Here is a 24,499-nt window from a genome sequence, read left to right as displayed (position 1 = left end):
TATAATTAAGGTTAAATGAAGTCATCAGGGTGGGGCCCTATTCTGATAGAATGAATGTCCTTGTAAGAGGGAGAGACACTAGATCTCTCTCTCTCTCTACAAACACATAAAAGAGAGACCATGTGAAGGCACAAAGAGAAGGGGACCATCTGCAAGCCAGGAAGACAGGTCTCACCAGAAACCAATCCTGCTGGCAGTGTTATTCTTGGGCTTTCAGGCTCCAGCCTTATGAGAAAATAAATGTGAGCTATTTAAGCCACCCAGTCTGTGGCATTTTGTTATAGCATTCTGAGTGGACTGAAACACATGTACAGATCTCTGGCCACAGGTAATTAACCTTGGAGGTCCCGTGAATGAAATCTACAGATAATCCACCCAGGCCTAATTTGATTTCTATAACCAAAAAGATTCTTAGGTCTGGCCAACAGAAGTGCCTGGCATTTTACTCACTACACTAGCCTAACAAAGGAATAGCTCACGTTCAATTCCCAGGCATGATTTATTCACACCCAGAGTCCTTAGAATAGAGGATGGTCAGGTGAATCCTTTGTAACACTTGTGAAACTTCCTCTTGGCCTCACCCCAAACTACCTGTACCAGTTAACCCTGGCAACTTACAGAGTGAAGCAGGATAGCCACACACCTTCCAGAGGCTAACTGGAAACTGCCTTTAAGGCAAAACTACTGCTAAGGGATCCAGGACACCCCCGCAGTAGTACCTAGCACAGAATGGAGGGAGTGCTTTTGGAGGTTAGGAAAAAAGGGTTCTTCTCAGAGGTTGAAACTCAGAAGGCTCAGGGAGACCCTGACCCTCTCATCTAGGATTATTCTACCAGTTCCCAGGAACACTTAGCATCAGGTAACAACTGCACACTGCTTAGTATGTGCATTTTTTGTAATTGCGGTTGAGGTCAAGCCAGAAGGCATCCGAACTCCCCTGATAAAGCCAAGGACCCTCTCAAAAGGGACATTTGGCCTCCATTTAGAATCCACCAAATCAAGCCTAACCCCTTCTTTTGTATGAGGTTTGCCCATATTATAAAAACTTGAGACTATTACAGACCTTTTATGTGTGTATGTGTGGTGAGTGTGCACACACTGTTGGAGACTACTTCAGTGTGAACACTCAAGGCCTGGGCAGAGTGAGCAGCATCCAGGAGTTGAGCAGGCAGGCAAGTTAGGTGGGTCACAGGCCCACACCTGACCCTAGGTGGGGATGCCAGGAGGTGGGATATGCCAGGCCCACAAAGGGAAGTACCAGAAGGATGGCCCAGGCAGGCAGATCCCCCAAGACATCTGCAGGCCACCCTAAGCCAGGTGGTGAGGGCTCAGGCAGGCAGGGTTGAGGCCTGGCCCCAGGGCCCCTGGAGGGCTCCACTAGGGGCTGCCAATCGCTTGGGGCCTCCCTGAGCAGCTGCTGGAACTCAAGATGTGTCTGCCAGCTAGATTCAAGCGCTCCTGGAGGCGGCCAGGGAGGTGGTCATTCCTCTCCTCCAGGTGGTCCAGGCAGGTGTTGACCTGGTCCAACATGGGGATGATGGCTGCCTGAACTGCTTCTTGGGTGAAGCCGTCGACCTTGCCTTCTGTGCTGACATCCACAGGCCCACCCTGTTCCACGTGGCCATGAGACCTGGCGGGCATGTGCAGGCACAAGGCTCACATGGCCTTGGAGTGAGGCGGCGCAAGTTGGTTGTGCGGTGGCCGAGGCAGGGAGGGCAGAGGGCAGTCATTAAAACCTTGTGCTCATTGAAATCATCCTCCTGGGGAAAAGAAAGCAAGAGTGTCACAGTCTGTCCTGATTGAAGATGTGCCCGCTGGGTGGGTGGGCTCGGGTCTCTCTCTGATTATTCATAAAGATTTTATAGGCTGTGGGTGTCCACAACTCATATCTTGCCATCCTGGTCTAGGGGTCCCCCAAAGCTGCAACGTGTCACCTCCTGCCTGAGGGGTTCCTCAGGATGCAGATGTCAAAGAAAGTTCTCTGTTCTCTTATCAGAGCTGGAATTTACCTCTTTATCTCAGTATTATTACCTACTTGTGTTAAAGAATGACTTATCCATTAAGATGTGAGCTACCTGACCAAGGTATGCAAGTCCAAGTCAGCAGGCAGGAGAGAAACATGCTGAGATTTGGATGTGGGGGAGTGGGTCTTCTTCTCATCTGTACTCCTAATACAGGATTGGCAGGTATCAATTAAATAATTAATCAATTGACACATTTTGTGTTTTATAGGAGACCAAGGGATTTTAGGCCTGGGGAAGACTTGAGAGGAGTGTGCATATTTTTTTTTCCATTTATTGAGGGCTTTTTTTAAGGCCAGGCTGTATGTATCTCCCACACAAGCACTGCTGTGAGGATAAATGTGGTGATGAATGGTCATCTATTTCTATGTGGCTGGTAAGTGTCAGGGCTATCCTAACGTTCTGTTGCTTCCTCTAACCTCTGTGCTCCAACTGGTTCTATCTCTGAAAACACTGAGATCATCTTCTGCACCTTCTGAGGGATGCAGAGTTAAGACTGGGTGTGGCAGTTTGTCCCCATCCTTTTCTTCCGTAATCCACCACATAATGGTCTCTGCTCACCCTGCTGGAATAGACTGCTCCAGGAAACCTCCTGACTTCAGAAATTTCCAGGCAGAGACAGACTCTCATCTCCTGTCTACTGCCCCATGCTCCCTGGCCACTGGAGAAAGAGCTATGAGGTTGAGAAGGAGCGAATCACCTTCCTTATCAATAGAGGAAGTAAAATGGGGTAGCTTATCCTTATGGGAATTGCAGAGATTTTGGCCACCATCCAAGACTTCAAAAAGCACTTGTTATTCCCACCACGCCCAGGCTAATGTGGATCCACAGCTAAAACAGGCTCTCCATGCTACTAGGTCAGCCTCTTGGCTCTTATCATGTAGCAGATCCTGTGGTGCCCAAAACGTTTAGGGTGAATCGGTATGCTTGCTGTGTGGAGCATGTGGCAAGGAGCATTGTAGCTCAGGCTGCTAGGAGGTAATATCCACTATGATCCAGGAACCCATTTATGGTGCTGTTTCTCCCATTGCCAAGATTTGCAAGCTTCAGAACAGAGGGGCAGAAACAAAGGTGGTGTCTCTCATAAATAAATCTGATCCATCTGCAACACTTGTACTTTGTATCCCTGCAAGTCTGATCTCTGCTGGTTTAGAAGTTCTCGTTCCCTAGAAGAAGCACATCTAGGATGCAACAAAACAATGGTTCCACAAAATGTGAAGTACACTCTTAGTTCCTGGAGCCACTCAAAACAGGTGGTTATGGTGTTCATTCTTTAGAATGAGAACAGGGAGGAATACAAATGAGACTCATCCAGAAACACCCTCACAGATACAACCAGAAATAATGTTTAATTTGGATGCTCCATGACCAGTCAAGTTGGCACATAAAATTAGCCGTCACAGTGTGTAGGGCAACATCATGGACTGCTGCATAACACTGCACACCACGAAGCCTCAAATGATCTTTCCCATGGGAGGGACAGTGCTAGCATTAGATCACTTTCCTAGGAGCACTGTGCACTGTGACCATGCATTCCAGCTAAGGGACCCCGTGCCTCTGTGGTCCACACACCATGTAGAGTGTAGATGAGTTAAACACTCAAAGTAGTAAAGCCTAGGGGAACTGCGCCTTCTCGTTTGTACAATTCACAAATTGTGAGCAGGTGCAGAAATCTCTCAGCAAGAGGCCTCCTGGAAGGAAGGGGGCTTCCAGTCTCACTTTGGATAACTGTGAAGCTTAGTGACATTTGCAGCAGAGATATGAAATCCTCATATCTTTCTTCCTATAGCAATAGGAGAAATAACTCTTGTGGTTGGGGTGGGAACATGAATTCAGGAAAAAGTTAGGGAAGTGATTTATGCCTGGGCCTTGTAGGAAGGACAAGATTTTCAGAGATAGAAAAGCAGGAAAGGATATGAAATTCCTGAAAACGGTCGTACCAATCCTAGCAAGCTTCTAAGAGTTAGCCTGTTGTCAGTGTTCCCTGGTCTTCCCCAAATGTCTGCAACCTGAACTGACTTGCAAAATATCCAGGTGCAAGCCTTGGGTCCCACACAACATGCACAGCCCAGTACTATCTGACCCCAGGGCTCAGAAACAAGTCCTCTGCATCTCTGCTCTGATACATCTCCATGTCCGTATCTAATATGAAGAACTCACATTTTGCCTGGAAGGAGTAAAACTTGGAAGGCTTCCTGGCTTCTAAGTCACTTCAGTCTTGTCCGACTCTGTGTGACCCCATAGACGGCAGCCTACCAGGCTCCCCCGTCCCTGGGATTCTCCAGGCAAGAACACTGGAGTGGGTTGCCATTTCCTTCTCCAATGCATGAAAGTGAAAAGCGAGAGGGAAGTCGCTCAGTCGTGTCCAACTCTTCACGACCCCATGGACTGCAGCCTACCAGGCTCCTCCGCCCATGGGATTTTCCAGGCAAGAGTACTGGAGTGGGGTGCCATCACCTTCTCCAAGGCTTCCTGGAGGGGGACCTAGTTGATCTAGGCCCGGGTAAATGGAATGTTCATGCTTTCCAAAGACTAAGATGACAAGAAACAAAGCATGATGAATGTGCAAAGGCCTAAGAAGTAGAGCTAGGCCTTGAGGGATGGACACGGATATAGAAAGACTTAGGAATACGAGCAGGGATTTCATGACGTCAGCTGGGCCTTGGGAAATGGACAGTTTCCCACCAGTAGACCTAGCTGAGAGGAATGGCCATTGTCCCCATCAATCATCGCAGGCCCACCAATGACGATGTTGGGAGGCGGGGGTGTGAAAGGCGGAAGAAGCCCTAGCACGTGCCTAAGCTCCTGACTGTCTGGATTGTGCTATGGGGCTTCCGTAGACCGTTTTCCTCGGTTAGGATTTAACATGGCGGCTCCCTTTCCGGAAATGGCAAAAGTGTAAGTTTTACTAACTTTATTCGTATTTGGCTGTCTGCGGTGTGAGTGGAGAGTCGGGTAAATGGTGTGTCCTGACGGACACTTTGACAGACGTGTCTGCGGGCTCCTGGGTGGATGGCGGAGAAGATCTCTCAGGCACTTCCGGGTTTGGTGTTGGGCATTATTGTAACGGCATGCTGAAACTTGAAGAAGATTTTCTTGGTTTAAATGTGGGTCTCGGAGCCTCCTTCCCAGTTATAGTCTTAATGCTTTGTAGTGTTTGCGGCTTAAAGAGAGGGAAGGGCGGGTGCTTTTGGCTGGGTGGGTGGGGGTGCCAGACAGTCTGGTGACTGGCGGCCACCATGGAGCTGATTCTGCTTTCTATTGTAGGGTGTTTGGGGTGGATATATCGTTGCCGGGGATTGGTTCAAATGTTGATCTTGGCCATTTTTGTGACCTTTCTTCACCATTGAGGGTATTTCTGTTATTTTCCACGTGAAACGAGACAGTAAGGCTCTGAGGGACTGCGTGCGGTGTTAGGACAGCTGACGGCCCTTGGCTGCCTTGGTGTTTTGTGGATAAGGGAAAGGGGAAGTTTTCCCCAGCCACTCATGTTACGAGCTTGCAAGTTACCTAATTTTCCTGCAGCTGTATTAGGCTGTCCATCTGTAAGCAAGTCTCCTTGTAGATCTGTATAATCACTGTTTCCTTCAGGACCTGTGATGGAAAAATCTAGTACTGGCCAGCCGATGGGCCTGTAATGAGAAGAGAGTGGACCCGGAATTAGCTGTCCAGACCTGCCAGATGAGTAAGTGCAACCTTATGTTATGTGGGGCCACAAATGCTGGGAGGAGGGTAGCATCCATCCCATCAGCTGTAACATTATTTAACATGGTGTTGAAATGTCTTCCCTGAGTCTCTAAGATCGGAACTTCCAACAATGTCAGGATCACTCCCTGAGCGCTGCTCAGACACTGTTTATAATGTCTTTAACTAGTCAATGGCATCTTTTTCCAGTTCACCGTGAGTGCCATTATTACAGACGTACTGAATTTATTAGAATGTCACATTTCCAAAAAGCCTGATCTTGCCATTTTCACATCAGAGCTCTGATCTGTCTTTTTATCCTTTTGGAAGACACTTGTAATACCAGGCAGAAGCAGGCTGGACTGGATGGGATTGTGAAAAACAAACTTCAGGAATCCAGAGACTGTGGGAGTGCTGTTTTTTTTTTTTTTCAGGTAGGGGAACATGGATTTGAATGTAATTTAAAGCCAGCTCTCTTTAGGAAAGGGGAGAAAGATGAGGCCTGTACACCAAGTGAGTGGCAGAGAATGATAGTCTGCCAGTCTATCCCCTCTATAAGTGGGTGGGCATTTACTTTGCAGGGGTCCTGGAGGTGTAGGCTAACAATTCAAGTAATATGCGGGTCAGGACTTCATTAAATATTTACCTTTCCACAGTTTGTCGGGATTTTTTTTTTTTTTTTTGCTTTGCTTTGCTTTGCAGGTGTTGCTGAGACAATACATCGTGTTTCATTAAAAATAAATTTTATTGTCTGAGTCTGACTCTTTCTTGCTGTCATCTTTGAGCCTCAATTTCCACATTTGCAAAATGGGAATCAAACCTTGCTCTCAGGGATATCTCTTGTATGGTTTTTGTAAAGCACTCAGCACACAGGAGGTACAGAGGGAATTAGTACACCATTTCAAGAATATGGGAACAGAACATTGTGGCTTCATTTAGCTCGTCTCCCTACATGTCCAGACCCCCATTTCAACCAAACGTTTGTTTGTTTCCTTTCACAGGGCCAGCAAACTTCCTCAGATATTACTGGCCTTCTTGGAAACCAGCCTCATTAATCCTGCTATGATGCCAAGAGGTAGCCCAGCAACTCACACTTTGCCTTGCTCTGAGCAACTTTCTTTTCTGGCCATCTCTGACGCCTTATGCCGAAGCTGATGTGGCTCAGCACCAAGTTCAGGCACCAAGAAGGTGCTTGTTAACTGGCAGTGCCGAAAAGGTCTCTCTTTCATTGTCTGTGTAAAGTTACTTCTTTCCTGGGCAGTGGTTAATTTGTTGAAAATGTGTGGAAGAGTTTTCACAGTTGGGGTGGGGGGAAAGCGCTAAATAGAAATGTGAACTCTTCCAAGGTGCATTCAGAGACACTTCTAACCTCTAGTTTCATAGAAACCTCGGGCTCCTCTGTTGCTCTATTAGCATGGGTTTTATCCAGAAGGAGGCATCACAGAACCTGAATTTCATTCACCAAGGTTTAAAAGAAAATCCACATTTCCTTGTGATTGGAAACTAAAGTGTGTAGTCTTTAGAGGGCATGTTTAAAGACTTTTTGTTTATCCCTGTAATTGGTGAAATTACTTTAAAGCTGTGAAAGATGGGGATGGTGATAGTTTCCTACTCAGTGAAAACCTGAAGCCTGAGATACTTAGAAAAACCTGTCCTAGGCCCATGTTCCTTCACCAAGTGACATGATGATGATCAAAACTGGCTTATTTCCTAGTCAAAACAGTTGTGAAACTTAAGAATAACCGTGAGGTCTTCTTGCCCTTCCATACACACTTGTTCCCACTGCCCATCAAAGTCATCTTAGCTGACTTCATTGGAGGCAGGGGTCAAGAAAACCTAAATGGATGGTTTAGTCAGTAAATCTTCTGTGTATGGGCACTTAAAAATAAGTCACAAGGTTGAGGATTCCACAAAGGTGACTCTCAAATTGGTGACAGTCTCACAAATCAGGGCTTTCATGGAAAGAGAAGGTAATCTTTTTCTGAATTTGAGATGGAATCTGGGTTTCTGGTTCCTTTCCAGGAATTCATTCCTAGGCCAGCCATGTCACTTAGGCTCATGAGACAGTACCTCAGTGAATGTCTACTCACTCGTGGGAATGTTAATGTTCCATAAATTCTTGGTGTGAGGTATTCCTTTGGATACACACCACAAGTGGGATTGCTGGACTAGACGGTCGTTCTGTTTTTAACTTTTTGAGGGAGTTTCATACTGTTTTCCATAGTAGCTGTACCAATTTAGTCTTGAACTAAATGAGTTTCGTGAGCAGTTCTCAGCCACTTTTGATTGTCGGTTCTTTTCAGGAGAAGTACTGGAGAGATTAGGGCTCAAAGGGGAAAGCACGCCCCTGATCAGGAAAGATGGAATGACTGACTACATACGGACCTTCGTTGGGGTTCCTAAAGCCTAGAGGTGGGGAAGGGGCCGGGAAGAGTGACCCTCTATAGAGCTGCTCTCAGAGCACAAGGAGAAAGCTGGACAGGAGGACATAGGCCCTCAGTGTGAAAGGTGCATTGGACTTTCTGTGGTCAAAAGTGTCTGCTACCTATTTCTCAGTCCCTGGTACTGCCTGGGATCATTGTAGCATGGGGACTGAAGATAATAGTGCACATCGCTGAGTGTGACATGAGAGTGGATTACTTTGTGGCAAAGGTGAGACTTTGATGATGAAGGCTTTACCCTATGTTACAGCATTCCTCAGAATTTTGGAGTTCACTGTTAGGGATATTCTTGTGTTCCTGCTTCAGTCTATGCACTGCCATAGGCTGTCAAAAGCATCTGGGGAAAGGTGAGCTTTCCCCCTCCTATACTGTGGCCTAGAGCAGTAGTCTGAGAGAGTCTCCCGGGAGGTGCCCACTGATGGTGACTACACTTGGTTGAGTAGACCACTCAACTCTTCTGTTGGGACTACCATAAAGAGGCACATGAAAGTGAGCTGCTGTTGCTGGTGTGTTCTAGTGATCTAGCAGCCAGACACTTCTTCCTTCAACACTCACACACCTCAGGTGCCTTGGTAAACTCCTAAAGGAGGCGCATATTGGCAACGGCAGCATGTGGGGCATGGGAAATGTTGAGTCAGGGGCAGAAGTTGGCGGTAGCCTGATGTCAGAATTCTGTGCCTTTGTGCAGAGCAAGGGCACATTGGGATTCCCGAGGAGTCCCAACTCTGTAGGAATGTGGTTGGAACTTTCCATGTTCACTTTCTGCACTCTTCCACTGAGCACACTCTGCACATTGTGTGGAAGAAAGAGGTCCGATGGGTCTTGTCAATGAACTGTCCATGAATCCGGGGCCATTTGCTTCTTTCTGCGCATATGCCGATGAGTCTGGATGTCCAGGAACCTCCGGAGTCAGGTGCCCCAGCTGGAGCATAAAGCCCTTGTATTCCTCTTGCTGGAGAGGGCTACACCCCCAGGCTGTGGCTCTCTCTCCCCTCTGTGTGTCTGCTAGAAAGCCTTTCTAGCAGAAAGGCTGGCTGCTGGTGGCTTCTCTTCCATTTGGGTCTTCCTGTTGATGGGGGTGACATTGCCTCAAGGGGCCTTCTCTGCATTCTGAAGGAAGAAAGTGGTGTTGGTACAACAGTGGAGGGACAGTTCTGCATTGTTTGTGGTGGTGTGCTACTGGAGTCGGGGAGAGGAAAGGGGAGCTCAACGTGGGGAGGGAAAAGGTCCCATGGTTTCCCCATTTCAGGCTTTTGCTTTCTCTTGATTAGGGAAATTTGGGCCCAGCAGGGCTATGAGGAGGAGGCTCTGAGAGTATAAGGAAAGACTGACAGTGGGGAGGACAACGGTCTCTGGTGTGACGACTGTGGTGGGCATTGTGGGTTCAGGGCTCTTTTCCTGTCTCCTTTCTCCATTCTTGTGGCCTTCCTTTGGGTTAGCACAGCTGAGGGACAGAAGATAATAATGGACCCTGATGGGTATACTATAAGAAAATACGGGTTTCTTGTAAACTAAGACATTTACTACGGGAACAGGATTATTGTCCATTTTCCCAAGTGAATTGTGATTTTGTCTGCAAGTGAAGGCTTGGCTGTCTCTTCCTTGTTCTGTGTGGCCTAGACCCGTGGAAAACAGCTGTTGTGGAAGGGGAGCTCTCTGTCCTGCTGTACTGTTGCACAGTATGTAATCTAAGGGAGTTCTGAGAAGGAACTGCTGTTGCTTACACTATTGATTGTTTTTCTGCAGCGATATTTTCTGCCCTTTTCCTGTAGCTTTATGGGCTCTTGGTCACTGCTTTTGCTGCCAGGTCCCTGACGGAACACTCTTGGTTTCTCAGATTACCAAGAGGCTTATTTAACTTACAGAAAAGATTTGCATACATTGCAGAGAGTCAGAGATGGCAACCCATTTCCTGGAGAATCCCAGGGACAGAGGAGCCTGGTGGGCTGCTGTCTACGGGGTTGCACAGAGTCAGACACGACTGAAGTGATTTAGTAGCAGCAGAGTCAGACAAAGAACTGACCCGTATTCCACCGTTTTTTAGGAAAGGCAAGAAAGAATGTCTTGTCCCTTTTCAGCATGAGCAGTTTCATTTTCCTTATTTTAGTTTCCCTTACAATGTGCTCCCCGTGAGATACCCCTGGGTATCTTCACCCTCCCTCCAAGTGCTGATTCCAAAGTCCTAGCCATAGTCAGACCTGTGCAGAGAACTTCCTCAAGAGGAACTTGTGGAAAGAGCTCCTGAAGGACAAGTAAAAAGTATGAGCGACTGCTTATCCTCTAGGAGCTTTTTACCCATACATATGTCCTCAGGGGGAATTCTCTGTGATCAATAGGATCACTCAGGATGAGGATTAAAACCACAAACCTTGTTTAGAGATGGTTTAAATCGCTCTGCTGATGTCAGCAGTCTGCTTGCAAGTGGAGCTGAACGTCATCTCTCACCATCCCTTTCTCAAGAGCTCTGAAGGAGCAGAGATTTGATCTCCAATTGGCAGAGGGCCGATTTCTGTGTCTTGTGGTGCACAGGACCTGCTCGAATATTTGGTAGGAGGCAAGGACTCAGATCCTGCAGAGTTTTAGTTATGGAATTGTAGTGTGCAGCTCTGTCCAAAAGAGTGGACAGAATGAGCAAAATAGGTGCATTCCTGTACAATGTGAATGGTCTCTTCATCCGTCTGGACTTGAATTTGCCCTCCCAGTCCACTATGCTGACTCCAGCACACACACAAAATGGGTTACTGAGCGTCGCCAGCCAGGCCACCTCACAGTTTAGATTTGGGTTGGCTTTCTGAGCTTCCTTCGCCTCTCCTTATTCATGTGCAAGCCTACTGTCCTACTTCTCATCAGCTTTGGAAAGGAACAGCAGTGGGATCACTTCAGTGAATCCTAAGGAGATTCACTGGTTTACTCAGCCTCTCCCAATCAGTCAGACAGAGCACCTTCCAGAATGCTGAAAGGCCTGTTGTAGATTTTCCTCTAGTAGATTGTCAGAGTACTGAGCTACAGGATATAGGATATAGTTAAAGCTAGGAACCAAGCACCTGGGCATCTCCTCCGGACCCCAGAACTGATGTGTACTGGAAAGGCTAAGAGGGTAGGTCTTATTCCGTCATGTTTTTATTACCATATAACAATAAATTACGAAGGTGGAATGAAACTTCAGAGTGGATGGGTGTGTTTATGATATAGATTATGGAGATGCTTTATGGATGTAAACTATCTCCAGACTCATTAGATTGTATACCTTAAATGTGTACTATATTTTTGTATGTCAGTCATTCCTCATACCTCAATGAAGGGGTTTAAAAACATAATAAAAAAGACTCTTCCATGATCACAAATGAATGCCCACCCCCAAGTGTTTTTAGACTTTAGAACTGAGAGGGAAGACTGTTTCTCCTTGGGGAAATGGGTAATGCCATTTACAGCTTCTGTATTCTGGTTTTGCCTTGGTTTTTCTATGGATACATAGTATTTGCATTAGTGGTGTATAAGGTTAACCTTTAGTCCGTAGGGTTTTGAATTTCATAGAATCACAGCAGTTCTACAGAAGTCGTCAACTTCATGTGGAGGACTTCGGCTCAAGGAGTGACCCTGTGACATCAGCGAGTGGTCATTTGACCAGAAATTGACTTTGGGTATTGTGCCTTTGGGAATGGCTTGGACTTTGGGTTGTTTTCATTTTCTGTAATATATGCTTTTGTGCTTACTCAAGAAATCTTTAAAAATTGTGTACCCATGGGGGCATGTCAACATGTGTGTGCGCTGTATTTGTATTCCACAGGGTGGAAGGCCCTGTCTCAGGCTCATTGGTCTCTCTAGCAGGCCTCTTTTTCTCTCAAACCTTCCCACAGCCTTCTATTTTCTGTGTCACTGAGTTTCCTGGCGAAGCTACTTGGTTTGGTATACTTTTCATCTTATCCTATTTGAGCCAGTAATACTTTTGCTATAGTTTGGGACTAGACCCACAAGAATGAGTGAGAGCCTGCAAAGGTTCACTAGTAACCTTTACTGAAGAGAATGTAAAAAGACATACTGTTGGGACTTCCCCAGCAGTCCAGTGGTTAAGACTCCGTGCTTCGAATATAGAGGGGAGGGGTTCAATCCCTGGTGGGCGAACTAAGATCCCACATGCTGCATTGCATGGCCAAAAAAAAAAAAAAGAGAGAGAGAAAGACATACTGCTGAGTTTCCCTGAGCTAGCCTCATTTCTGTGTCTTTAAAATGTATTTGTTGCTTAAGTTTCTTGTATTTTGTTAAATACTTGTGTTCTGCCAATAAAATCCATTTGCTTCAGAAGATCTCACTTGTATGTGTTTCTTACTCACAATGAACACCAGCATGATCAAGGAAGCTGCGGCTCTCTCATGGGCATTGTCACCTGAACCAGGGCGGAGCATTAAGCTCTGAAGGCTGATGTGTTAAGAACAGGAGTGGGTGGCAAAGGGATGGGGTCTCCAGGCCATGCTAAAAGTTCCCCTCTTTGTTAAGCTCGCCCCTTTGTTCAGGGAAGTATTCCCCTTAATGTTAGTCAGTCATTCATGTCCGACTCTGTTCGACCGCATGGACTGTAGCCCGCCAGGCTCCTCTGTCCATGGGATTTTCCAGGCAAGAATACTGGAGTGGGTTGCCATTCCCTTCCCCAGGGGATCTGCCTGACCCAGGGATCGAACCCTGCTCTCCTGCATTACAGGCAGATTCTTTATCATCCAAGCCACCTGGGAAGCCCAATCCCCTAAAGGTAGCAGGTGATCTAACACCTCCCTATGAGAAGTGATACTTTTAGCCACTTCATGAAGGCCATGAATGCATATTTGGGGATCGTGGAGAAATCTTCTGATATTCCCAAGGGCAAGGAGAGGTAGGGTGACCAGCATGGTTTCAGAGAAGATTAGTTGAGAAGTCGGTAGGACCAAACTAGAAGCAGCAAGCACACAATTAATTCCTGCTGAAGCCTGCATTAGAATCTCGGTCCCTTGTGCCTGAGACATCTTTTATTATGCCACACCATTAGGTCTTATAAAGATTTTGTAATAGCAGAATTAAATTAGCTAAGTGGGTAGAGTTTTTTGGCATTGTTTATTCTTTAAACATATGGATACACTTTCCAGTTCTAACTGGAATTAGAAATGCAATTAACTAAAATTGCAGGTCTTACGTATAACTTACCAAGTTTAAACATTTCAGCAGGGACTTCCCCGGTGGTCCAGTGGCTGAGACTCCATGCTTCCAATGCAGGGGGCCCATGTTCGATCCTTGGCTCGGAAAATAGATTCCACATGCCACAAATAAGACCCAGCGCCGCCAAATTAGTAAATATGAAAAAAAAAAAAAAAACATTTTCCCAGCAAATAGCCCTACTGTGGTCAGTTACACCCCCCCCCCCCCATCCCCACAGGAAAGGAGAGTAAGACTGGCAGTGTGTTCTGCCTGTAGTTCTTCAGGGTGGCTGGGTGTCATAAAGATCTTGGGCTGAAGGTGGCAGCAATTCTGTTCTTGCCGTTCAGTCTAGAGGGCCTCAAGCTTCAGTGTCTCATTTCCTGCCCCAGAGGTTCATCAGGATGCAAAGCTCAGATCACTTCTCTTTTTCTCTAATTGCAGCTGGAACTTTGTATCCCTTAATTATCCTCTCCTGCTACAGAACGAGTGTCACAAAAGACTGTAAGCCATCTCCCATTGGCCCTATTTCAGGTCAGTGGGTATGATTTTACCTGAGGCATTTGCATTTAGACTGCCAAACACCATGAAATCCCACTACCATTCTGATCTTAATTGACACACCAAGCCTCACCTGCGGTTTCCATGGAGGCGGGCCCAGGGCCGGGGTGGGCAGGGCTGAGAGCCCTACTGGCGCCTGCGCAGGCCCTGCGCTCGAGCAGATGGTTGCAAGTGCGCAGGCGCAATGTGGAGGCGGAGCTAGGACTGAAGGGGCGGGAGAAGAGGGCTGCGGATGGGCGGGGCTAATGGCCATAAGGAGGCGGGATCAGAAACGAGGGGCAGGGCCTAGGTTTCCCCAGGCGGGCAGTGGGTGAAGGGCAGGGGCCAGGGCCCAGGACTCTGCATCTTACAGGATGGGGGCGAGGCCCTCTGCACTTGGAGCAGAGTCAGCCAGGTGCCCACCCTCCCTGCTGAGCCCGCCACTCACTTGGCCTTCTGAGTTCCTTGGCTTGCATGAGGTTCTGTGAACACATTTCCCTGCTTATTCATGCATCTCTCAGACAGATTATTGGCACCTACGCTGCAGATGTTGCCTGCATCATTAATGGGAAAGCCCCAAACACTAGCCAGCATAATCCAGAGCTGCATGTTCAAAGAGTGCACCGTGACCAGGGAATGTAAGCAAGGTTGAATGCTAAGAAATCTCTTAATTTTCTATATTAAAAGACTGAAAGAAAATAATCATCTGGTCATCTGCATCAGCTTTGAAAAGATAAAAATGAAGGGGTATCTGATGTTACCAGAGGCATTTGCTTTTAGTCTATTACCAATACCAGAAAATCAAATTAACACTCAGATCATTAAGTTACTTTCTCTGACATCATCATCACATATATGCACATAATTCACTGTTTACTTAGGGCAATGGCACTCCAATTTCTTTCACAAATCATGTGTTTTTATGAGACAGTGCTACAGGTCAGCTTCCCTGGATACCCACAATAGCTCAACCCGAAGGGGATGTGACTCTTGTTCCAAATGAAAATATGTAATTAACTCACCTGTTTGGAGTTGGGATTTTAGTTGAACTCTTACTTAATATATTGCATATATATAGGAACATTTAAGGGAATCTTAGTTTTTCGGATTTTATAAGTTTACTTTTAAAAAAAAAATAGGTTTGGTATTCATGAAGGTTTTCCTCACTGACTGCTTTATTGCCCCTCCCAACTCTGTTCTTCCTCTTGTCTTCTTCCCCTTTGTAAATGAAAGTTATTTTCTTCATATTGCTTAGGCCAAGCACCTTGGCATCCTCCTTGACTCCTCTGTTTCTTTCATGTCCCACACTAACTCCATCAGCAAATCCTCAGCTCTGCCTTCAACATATAAGCAAAGGGCTGCACATCCAGGAACAGGAGGAATTGCTGTGGCCTTTTTTTCAGTCAATTTACCACAGTCTGTATGTGGAAATATGAGCCAATACCTAGAAGCAGACTCCCACAAGCAGAATATGGACTCATAAAAAGCCATGAGCCAATATATAGAAACAAAGTCAGTATGGAAGGCATGTGCTTACTCAAGGTGTATGAATCCCTTCTAATCCCCTAGGGTGGACACAATCAAAAATGGGTGTAAAGGAAACATCTGCGGAATTGCAAGGGGTTAGAATTTCAGCTCAGTGTGCTCTCTCCATATCCTAAGAGGAGTAGAAAATAAATGGAATCTCCTTTCTACCTCCAGGAGGGTAGAGGAGAAAATAAGCATATAGCCCACAACTTGAATGTTGTGCAAAGTTGAGATGCAGGATTAGAGTTTGAGACCACTGTTTGGGATCAGTACAACTTTGTGACTGAAGGAAGAAATTTTCACAATTGAGGTATTGGGAAATCATTCTGGCTTATATGTGATTTAGCTTGAACTTTATGCTAACTAGAACAGCCTGTCTTATGACCTGTTTATCATGCAGTGTACATCTGCTTTAGCCCTTAAGAAAAGAATTCATTATCCAGAAGTAAAGTATGTCCACTTTGAAGGTAGGGATAAATGCTACCCTCTCCTATGATGCTTATGCTAGTATTCCTTTAAAGATAAGTTTTTCTTCCCAGATACCAAGGTCCTACTGATTCTCTCTTGTACGTGCTAATCTATCCCTTTTGAAATCTTGAAGGAATGTACCCCTGCATGTTGCTGTTTGATGGTTCTTTGTTCTGAAAAGATACAAAGCTGTGATGAAAACCATGCTTCTCCAGCACAGCTTCTGAGAGTTACTGATAAGTTTTTCCCTAGGCTATAGTCCTTAGTTTGGTTCAAAGAAAACTCTTTTCTATTTCTATTCCTGTTACAGATCGTTTATTGATTATTTGTGTTGACATGATGATAAATAAGGCATGGCTTGACACCATCTGAGTTAGAAGTGGTAACGTGATATGGACTAGCGTTCTGAGCAGGTTCTGAATATTGGTTTTTGTTTTGGTCCCAGTATTCGTAGAAAGGACAACTTCCCCGCCCCCACCCAAAAGGACTGGTCATCATGGTAATACTTTGTTCTTTGGCAACCTCTTTCAAAGGAGGCACTAAGAACACTTTGAAAATACACCTCTGTGAGGTTATGTACAAGACCTTCTAGAAATAACACCCCCCCAAAGATGTCCTTTTCATTATAGGGGACTGGAATGCCAAAGTAGCAAGTCAAGAAACACCTGGAGTAACAGGCAAATTTGGCCTTGGAGTACAGAATGAAGCAGGACAAAGGCTAATAGAGTTCTGCCAAGAAAACGCACTGGTCATAGCAAACACCCTCTTCCAAGAACACAAGAGATGACTATACACATGGAGTTCACTGGATGGTCAACCCTGAAATCAGATTGATTGTATTCTTTGCAGCCAAGATGGAGAAGATCTATACAGTCAGCAGAAACAAGACCGGGAGCTGACTGTGGCTCAGATCATGAACTCCTTATTGCCAAATTCAGACTGAAATTGAAGAAAGTGGGGAAAACCACTAGACCATTCAGGTATGACCTAAATCAAATCACTTATGACTATACAGTGGAAGTGAGAAATAGATTTAAGGGACTTGATCTGATAGACAGAGTGCCTGATGAACTGTGGACGGAGGTTTGTGACATTGTACAGGAGACAGGAATCAAGACTATCCCCAAGAAAAAGAAATACAAAAAAGCAAAATGGCTTTCTGGGGAGGCCTTACAAATAGCTGTGAAAATAAGAGTAGTGAAAAGCAAAGGAGAAAAGGAAAGATATACCCATTTGAATGCAGAGTTTCAAAGAATAGCAAGGAGAGATAAGAAAGCCTTCCTTAGCAATCAATGCAAAGAAATAGAGGAAAACAATAGAGTGTGAAAGACTAAAGATCTCTTCAATAAAATTAGAGATACCGAGGGACAATTCCATGTAAAGATGGGCTCAATAAAGGACAGAAATGGTATGGACCTAAGAGGAGCAGAAGATATTAAGAAAAGGTGGCAAGAATACACAGAAGAACTGTACAAAAAAGATCTTCACGACGCAGATAATCATGATGGTATGATCACTCACACTCACCTAGAGCCAGACATCCTGGAATGTGAAGTCAAGTGGGCCTCAGGAAGCATCACTATGAACAAAGCTTGTGTAGGTGATGGGATTCCAGTTGAGCTATATTAAATCCTAATAGATGATGCTGTGAAAGTGCTGCACTCAATCTGTCAGCAAATTGGAAAATTCAGCAGTGGCCACGGGACTGGAAAAGGTCAGTTTTCATTCCAATCCCAAAAAAGGCAATGCCAAAGAATGCTCAAACTACTGCACAATTGTACTCATCTCACACACTAGCAAAAGTAATGCTCAAAATTCTCCAAGCCAGGCTTCAGCAATACATGAACCATGAACTTCCAAATGTACAAGCTGGTTTTAGAAAAGGCAGAGGAACCAGAGATCAAATTGCCAACATCTGCTGGATCATTGAAAAAGCAAGAGAGTTCCAAAAAAACATCTATTTCTGCTTTATTGACTATGCCAAAGCCTTTGACTGTGTGGATCACAATAAACTGTGGAAAATTCTGAAGGAGATGGGAATACCAGACCACCTGACCTGCCTCTTGAGAAACCTGTATACAGGTCAGGAAGCAACAGTTAGAACTGGACATGGAACAACAGAATGGTTCCATATAGGAAAAGGAGTACATCAAGTCTGTATATTGTCACCCTACTTATTTAACTTATATGCAGAATACATCATGAGAAACGCTGGGCTGGAGAAAGCACAAGCTGGAAACAAGATTGCTGGGAGAAATCAGTAACCTCAGATATGCAGATGACACCACCCTTATGGCAGAAAGTAAAGAAGAACTAAAGAGCCTCTTGATGAAAGTGAAAGAGGAGAGTGAAAAAGTTGGCTTAAAGCTCAACATTCAGAAAACTTAGATCATGGCATCCGGTCCCATTACTTCATAGCAAGTAGATGGGGACACATTGGAAACAGTGGGTGACTTTATTTTTCCGGGCTCCAAAATCACTACAGATGGTGATTGCAGCCATGAAATTAAAAGACGCTTACTCCTTGAAAGGAAAGTTATGACCAACCTAGACAGCATATTCAGAGAAGGCAATGGCACCCCACTCCAGTACTCTTGCCTGGAAAATCCCATGGGCGGAGGAGCCTGGTAGGCTGCAGTCCATGGGGTCGCTAAGAGTTGGACACGACTGAGCGATTTCCCTTTCACTTTTTACTTTCATTCATTGGATAAGGAAATGGCAACCCACTCCTGTGTTCTTGCCTGAAGAATCCCAGGGACCGGGGAGCCTGGTGGGCTGCCGTCTATGGGGTCACAGAGTCGGACATGACTGAAGCGACTTAGCAGCAGCAGCAGACAGCATATTAAAAAGCAGAGACATTACTTTGTCAACAAAGGTCCATCTAGTCAAGGCTATGTTTTCTCCAGTGGTCATGTATGGATGTGAGAGTTGGACTATAAAGAAAGCTGAGCGCCGAAGAATTGATGCTTTTGAACTTTGGTGTTGGAGAAGACTCTTGAGAGTCCCTTGGACTGCAAGGAGCTCCAACCAGTCCATCCTAAAGGAAGAACTAATGTTGAAGCTGAAACTCTAATACTTTGGCCACCTGATGCGAGGAGCTGACTCATTTGAGAAGACCCTGATGCTGGGACTGAGGACAGAAGGAGAAGGGGACAACAGAGGATGAGATGGCTGGATGGCATCACCGACTCAATGGACATGGGCTTGGGTGGACTCCAGCAGTCTACCAATGGACAGAGAGGCCTGGCGTACTGCAGTTCATGGGGTCGCAAAGACTCGAACACGACTGAGTGACTGAACTGAATTGAACTGAGGTTATCTACACTATTTTCCCACAGGTAATTCCTTCATATTGTGAACAATGATTCATCAGGACAAAATGGTTCACTGAGAATCTTAGGATATAGGCTCAGAGTGGGCTTGGATATCTTCTAGTGCTATAGCCTGACTTGTGTAACCACTCCTCACCCCAATCAGTCTTTTCAAGACTTAACTCTAATGTGATTATGTTTGAAGATAGAAAGTTTTGGAGATGAATTTAGAAGAGGTCATGAGTCGGGAGTTGTAATCCAAGAGGACTGATGGCCTTATAAGAAGAGGAAAAGAGAGAGATCTCTTTCTGCCTACACACACTGAGGAAAGGCCATGTGAGGACATAGGGAGAAGGCAATCATATGCAGGCACCTTAGTCTTGGAGTTAACAGCCACCAAATTTGTGAGAAATGGATTTCCATAGTTTGAGCTACCTAGCCTATGATACTTTGTTTAGACAATCTGAGCTAAGACACCTAATCTAGGGTTTTCTAAACTGTAATCTGGAAAATGCTGTTGTGCCTGGACTGTTAGTAGGTGTTGGGTCTATGGTCAAACACCTTTCAGAATGTTGCATGATATTAACATCTACTGATAGTTCACAACTTGCATTAGACTGTTCAAGGCTTTCAGAGCCCGAGAGTGAGGAAACCTGGCTACCTTGTTGGAGGAGCACCTTTTAACATCTACATCACAGATTTCTTACATGGGGCCTGTGGAAGCCCTGGGGGACTGTTTTTGTTCTTGTTTCACACCTGTCCAGGCCTTGACTTTGCTAACTCCACACCTCTGAACCAGAATATCTAGGGACAGAGTGCCCGAGATTATGAATGACTAAAAGCATACAGATTTTTGTGGAGCTGAGTTTGGGAACTACTATTCCAGGACAACACTCTCATGTTATAGGCGAGGAAATTATGATCCTTGTAGGGAAATTGCTTGCCCAAGCGTGAGCACAGAGCAAATATTTGCACCATCTCCCCCTCCACTATAAATAACACCTGAGGTTTTTGATATTTCTGCCAGCAATCGTGATTCCAGCTTGTGCTTCCTCTGGCCCTGCGTTTCGCATGACGTACTCTGCCTATAAGTTAAATAAGCAGGGTGACAATATACAGCTTTGACGTACTCCTTTCCCAATCTTGAACCAGTCTGTCGTTCCATGTCTGATTCTAACTGTTGCTTCTTGACTGCATACAGATGTCTCAGGAGGCAGGTAAGGTGGTCTGGTATCCCCATCTCTTTCAGAATTTTCCACATTTTGTTGTGATCCACACAGTGAAAGGCATTGGCATAGTCAATAAAACAGAAGTAGATGTTTTAATGGAACTCTCTTGCTTTTTCAATGATCCAGCAAATGTTGGCAATTTGATCTCTAGTCCCTCTGCCTTTTCTAAATCCAGCTTGAACTTCTGGAAGTTCATGGTTCACATACTGTTGAAGCCTGGCTTGGAGAATCTTGAGCATTACTTTGCTAGTGTGTGAGATGAGTGCAATTGTGCAGTACTTTGAACATTCTTTGGCATTACCTTTCTTTGGGATTGGAATGAAACTGACCTTTTCCAGTCTTGTAGCCACTGCTGAATTTTCCAAATTTGCTGGCATATTGAGTGCAGCACTTTCACACCATCATCTTTTAGGATTTGAAACAGCTCAGCTGGAATTCCATCACCTCCACTAGCTTTGTTCATAGTGATACTTCCTAAGGTCCACTTGACTTTGCATTCCAGCATGTCTGGCTCTAGATGAGTGATCACACCATTGTGGTTATCTGGGTCATTAAGCTCTCTTTGTATAGTTCTTCTGTGTATTCTTGCCACCTCTTCTAAATATTGTCTGCTTTTGTTAGGTCCATAGCATTTCTGCCCTTTATTGTGCCCATCTTTGCATGAAGCGTTCCCTTGGTATCTCTAATTTTCTTGAAGAGATCTCTATTCTTTCCCATTCAATTGTTTTCTGTTGTAAATGTGTGCCGATTCCTTATAATCATCTCTTTCTGACTCTCTTTCAGTCTCTTTCTCTCTTTACACACACACACACACACCACATAGTACATCCTGTTAGTTCTCTTGCTATGGAGGACCCTGACTAATACAAATGTTGTATTTTATATTTCTTTTAAAATAGACAAGTGCCTTTAATTTGGCCTTAAATATTTAGCTGAATGTAATGTTGTATCGATTATCTGATTAAAGTTCATTCCTAGTATTCACTTATATTTACAAATCTTTCCTCATGATATTTTTATTGTTCTTCATCCCTTCATGAATGATGTGCAAGTGACTGTTTTTATGCATTCTGAATGTTAGATTTTCCAGCCTTCAATCAGAAATCTTATCGTGAAAAACAATGTTTTAATTTATCTTGTCAGTTTGTTTGAATAAAATTTAGATGAATATTTTATTAAATGATTAACGGTCATTTGTAATGTATTTTATGGATTGCCTGATGAGGTCTTTTCTTATTTGGCAGTTGAGGAGTCTCCCTCAAGTGAACAGGCAGCACTTGATAAAGTGGATCTCAGCCTTAAAAGAAGACTGAATGGTACAAAAATGTTGATGGAACTCAAATTTTTAGTATTGTATCATCTCAGCCTGTAGATTTTAATTCTCACTTCACAAGCTGATGTTCCAAAACCAGTGAAAACCATTAAAATCACTTTCATCCTCATGTGAATTTGTTAACTAATGTTATAAAACTTGCTTTTATTAAAAAATGGTGTGCAACGAGCAAGATTTTCAAGTTGTACAATCTTAAAAAGGTATTCCAGATGAGTCAAAAACTTATAGGATTAAAAATTTAAAGAAAATCTGTAAGAGACAATTGGGGTGTTTCCTTTGTCTTGGTTCAGTGTCAAATTGAATATAACAATCACAGAAATCCATTTGGTTAATTAAAATGTCAACAGTTATATTTGTCCAGAAATGATAATTCAAGGCAGTGAAAAAATATTTTATATTATTATGGATTATTACAGCCATGAAATCAAAAGATGCTTGCTCCTTGAAAGAAAAGCTATGACAAACCTAGACAGCATCTTAAAAAGCAGAGACATTACTTTGCCAATGAAGGTTGTATAGTAAAAACTTTGGTTTTTCCAGCAGTGTGTGCGGGTATGAGAATTGGACCAAAAAAAAGGCTGAGCACAGAAGAATTGATGCTTTTGAAATGTGGTGTTGGAGAAGGCTCTTGAGAGTCTCTTAGACAGCAAGGACATCCAACCAGTCCATCCTAAAGGAAATCAGTCCTAAAGGAATTCATTGGAAGGACTGATGCTGAAGCTGAAGCTCCAATCCTTTGGCCACCTGATGCGAAGAACTGACTCATTAGAAAAGACTCTGATCCTGGGAAATACTGAAGGCAGGAGAAGGGAATGACAGAGGATGAGATGGTTGGATGGTATCTCTGATTCGATGGACATGAGTTTGAGCAAGCTCCGGGAGATGGTGAAGAACAGGGAAGTGTGGCATGCTGCAGTCCATGGGGTCGCAAAGAGTTGGACATGACTGAGCAACTAAACAACAACAACAATTATTACAGATGCATAATATGTACACTAATACTTAATACAAACAGGTAAGCAAAACTTAGACCAAAAAATGTGCATCATATAAACAGATTCACCTGAGAAGATAAAAGACAACTGAAATATAAAGATACAAAAATATTTCCACTGTAGTGGTAATGAAATATTGTCAGTTAATGCACTTATAGACCCACCATGTAATCCATCATGTTCAATTGCTATTAAAAGAAAGTCACTGCTGGTGGAGTTGTTACACGATGGGAAGGACATACACTGTTTAAAGGAGCTTGAAATCTGCACAATCCTTCTGAAAATGAATTTGACCAAACTTTAAAAATGGGATTTCTTTATCTGAATCTTCCCTGTACTTTGATACTCTTGGTTCTCTTGCTGTTGGCAAAACCTTCCCCCAAACAACTTAAGTCCTCTTCATACTTAGCCTTTCTTTCAACCCAGAGAACTCCTGAACAAACCTCCTCGCCTCAACTGCCACATGGGCCCTTGTCTTTTTATTTTCCAGTCTGAGATAAGAATGTGTCTCAGTAAATGAGCTTGTGTATTTAAGAAACAGGAGGGTGGAATGGCTGGTTCAGTAAGGAGAGGTGTCTGAGTTTGGGAGGAGGTGGGTTGGGAGAAAGTAGGCAGGATAAGATTCTCATAGAAACTTGTTACCTCCAGCACAGTTGAGACTTTCTTCAAAGTGTGATATTGTAGCTTCCTGAAAAATTTCCATTCTCAGGACAGTGTTTATTTAATCTAAGTGGGAGATAGCTATGGGAAAGCCCTATCCTCAGGGCATTTACTTAAAAAAATCAGAGGCAATTTTTTCACATCATGGCTACCTGAGGTTGCCAACATCTTATATTTTATTCAGGAGAAAAAGACAATGAAAATATACCAATAAATAATCATTTATTTGTGATTATCTGTTGAAGCAAGCCATCCTTCACTAACCCTATGTTTCAAAATTTTTCATAGCATTTTTCATTGTTTACTCTTCCACATGAATCTTAAAATCAGTTCATCTAATCAAAACAAAATCTTCTTGGTGTTTTTGTAGGGTGATGCTGGAGGGAAAAATAGTGCCTGTACTTGATTAAACACAGTATTGCCTCAGGACAAGATCCCATTACTAGTCATGTGTTGGAAGTATAATTTAACTCAGGGAAATTTAACAACTTTATGACACTGAGTCAACCTGTCTCTGGGGCTATCATTCCATTTTTTTTGAGTATTCTTTGCACCCCTCTTTAGCATTTAAAACATTTTTCATGTGGTTTTTACACTTTAAAAATACATTCCTAGGCACTATTTGCTTTGAATTTCTTTACTGAATAGAGTCTTTTACCATTATGTATTTTAACTGGCTATTTTATTTATATATGGAAGCTGGTGATAAATTTATATTAATTTTATACTCAGTCACAACATGGAATTCAGATATAACAGGTAATGGTTAAATTCCTCTCCTCCTTTCCTATTTCGTAAAACTCTTAGTTTTTCATTTCCTTTATCCTTATATTGAACATGTATAAAATTGATTTTGGAAAGCATCCCTCTTACATTTGCCTTTCTCTACTGATTAGTCTCTTTTGGTCTTTTAATATAGCAAATTAGGAGATTTCTTAACGTTAAAACTTCCTTACATTCCCTGGTCATGGTACATCTTTCTATGAATATGCTGCTTTAATTTGTGTTAGCTAATATTTGGGGCTTTAACATTAATATGGCAGGCAACCACATCCGCAGCATGGGTGCCAATAATCTCTGGCTGAGAGATGTATGAATAAACAAGAAAATGTGTTCACAACAGAATCTTA

The 24,499-nt window shown here is 43.9% G+C and overlaps 1 long non-coding RNA gene across 3 annotated transcripts; it reads right to left on the bottom strand.

The window, feature by feature from the left end:
- Positions 1–484: 484 nt before the first annotated feature.
- LOC113887463 lies at positions 485–16,474 on the bottom strand. 3 transcript variants are annotated; one of them, XR_003509748.1, is made up of 4 exons: positions 13,941–16,474; positions 13,319–13,404; positions 5,532–5,653; positions 485–1,760 (listed from the first exon to the last, which is right to left on the bottom strand). It is a non-coding gene; the product is annotated as an uncharacterized LOC113887463 (long non-coding RNA). The 3 variants fall into 3 exon arrangements; XR_003509746.1 differs by having other exon boundaries at positions 13,319–16,474; XR_003509747.1 differs by lacking the exon at positions 485–1,760 and adding an exon at positions 4,447–5,101 and having other exon boundaries at positions 13,319–16,474.
- Positions 16,475–24,499: the final 8,025 nt, after the last annotated feature.

This window comes from Bos indicus x Bos taurus, chromosome X (assembly GCF_003369695.1).
Source record: "Bos indicus x Bos taurus breed Angus x Brahman F1 hybrid chromosome X, Bos_hybrid_MaternalHap_v2.0, whole genome shotgun sequence".
Classification (NCBI taxonomy): domain Eukaryota; kingdom Metazoa; phylum Chordata; class Mammalia; order Artiodactyla; family Bovidae; genus Bos; species Bos indicus x Bos taurus.
Note: the sequence above shows the minus strand (reverse complement) of the source record. Positions and strands in the feature narration are given on the sequence as shown.